This window comes from Sinocyclocheilus anshuiensis, unplaced genomic scaffold (genome assembly GCF_001515605.1).
Source record: "Sinocyclocheilus anshuiensis isolate Anshui unplaced genomic scaffold, SAMN03320099.WGS_v1.1 scaffold1916, whole genome shotgun sequence".
Taxonomy (NCBI): Eukaryota; Metazoa; Chordata; class Actinopteri; order Cypriniformes; family Cyprinidae; genus Sinocyclocheilus; species Sinocyclocheilus anshuiensis.
The window spans coordinates 97,008-98,871 of NW_015558589.1; the positions used below are offsets into that span (position 1 = coordinate 97,008).

The 1,864-nt window shown below is 38.2% G+C and overlaps 1 protein-coding gene across 1 annotated transcript in view; it reads left to right on the forward strand.

Moving 5' to 3' along the window:
• Nucleotides 1-1,864, forward strand: part of LOC107679952 (neurexin-2-like) — a 329,958-nt gene that overhangs the window by 69,844 nt on the left and 258,250 nt on the right. The gene's annotated exons all lie outside the window — the stretch shown is intronic.

A 1,864-nucleotide genomic window follows, 5' to 3' on the forward strand; every position in this document is an offset into this window, starting at 1 on the left:
ACACACACACACACACACACATACATATATATGTATGTATATATATATATATATATATATCGCTTATAAGAAAACTACAGGCATTTTTACATTGTCAAAACACTCCATTCTGTGTGATTTATAAGACTGTTTCCTCATGGAGTCTAAAAAAATGACCCCACAAGGTAAAAATTTACTGGAATTACTATCCTTGTGGGAACATTTGTTCTCCATAATGTAAAATAATGATAATAAAAAAAATAGAATAAAGTAGAATAAAATAAAAAAATATTTTTTAATGTTTTTGAAAGTCTCTTCTGCATACCGAGGCTGCATTTATTTGATCAAAAAATAGCTTTTTCATTATGATTATTCATTTAATAATTTTATTAATTTAAATGTATAGCTCCCCCCAAAATGAAAATGCACTGTTCATTTACTCACTCTCAGGCCATCCAAGATGAAGGTGAAGTTTTTCTTCTTCAGTAAAACAGTGAAGAGGATTTTTAGCTGAAACTCTGTTCCTTGGTGATTCATAAAATGCTAAATTAATACTTGTGGCTCCTGACGGTATACAGAGGTCTTATGAAGTGAAACGATCAGTCTGTGCAAGAAACTGAACATTGTTTACTACATTATTACGTGCAATCCTGCTGTGAAGGTCATGGGAGGACAGGAGGTGTGTTCAGGTGTAGATCATGAGCTGCTGTGTGTTGAGAGACGTATGACTGTGTGTGTGAGTGGCCGGAGCGAGCGATTGTGTGATAGACGAGTGGAGAGCGTCGTTAAGTTTAGATCTCAGACTGTCATCAAACACTCGTCTCTCTCCAGTCTGATTCACTGCAGTCATTCAGTTCATTCAGACGGTTTCTTTCTGGAATGATCAAGGAATAAATCATTAATGTGTTTAGTACAACATTGTGCAATGATTTATTTCTAGCTAAATACATGATTAATATATTTATATGTATTAGGGTTTTATGAGGTGTGTTTAGTGTGTACTTTTAGAGATGATGGTTGTTCAGATGAGTTCGGTTGTGAGAACTAGGGCTGAACGATTTCGGAAAATAATCGAATTGCGATTTTTGCTTTTACCAATATTGCGATTGTGATTTAATATGCAATAATTTTTTAAAGCTCTTTATGTTCTGTATTATTCATCAAAGACAAGCTATAAATCATTGTATAGTATGACCAACACACTATTAGATAGATTAAACATAAATGTTCTTTTCTGTACCGGAGATCTCCAAAATGGGGCGTGAACTCCAAAAGTGGGCAGAACCTCCAAAATGGGGCAGGATCTCCTCGCGCAAAGACTTTCACCATTGGCTCTATAAATGTAACATTGTTTCTAGTTGATCTAAAATAAAATATGCCATATAAATAAATATTTTCTGTGAGATCAGAGCCCAAAGCTCGTGGCCAGTGGTGTTCGGACTGGAGTTTGAGCATCTGCTTCATGATATGAGCTCTCCCACGAGCCGTCCCGGCGCAGCGCAGGGGAAAGATTCACTCTAGCGCTTTGGTCTAAGCAACGGGGGCGTCCCGGGGCACGAGATTCGCAGGGTAGGAGTGGGTAGTGATGCTGGGTGTAAATAAAAAGGCGCCATTGTCCGGTTGGGGAGTTACGGAACGATCTCATATCGCATAATCTTATTAACGGTTTATCTCCTGAACTGCAACTTTCTTTACCACGCTATTCAGCGCCAATCTCGCCGTGCAGTCAATCTCACTGGTTAAGGTTAGGGTCAGGTGTGGGGTAGGTTTAGGGGTTAGCATTTTTTGTAGCATAGTGTAGGAAATCAAAACTTTAATTGACACAACCAATAAAATCTTTAGAATCAGCTGTGGGGCGGAGTTTGCACTGAAGTGGATTGGGGGG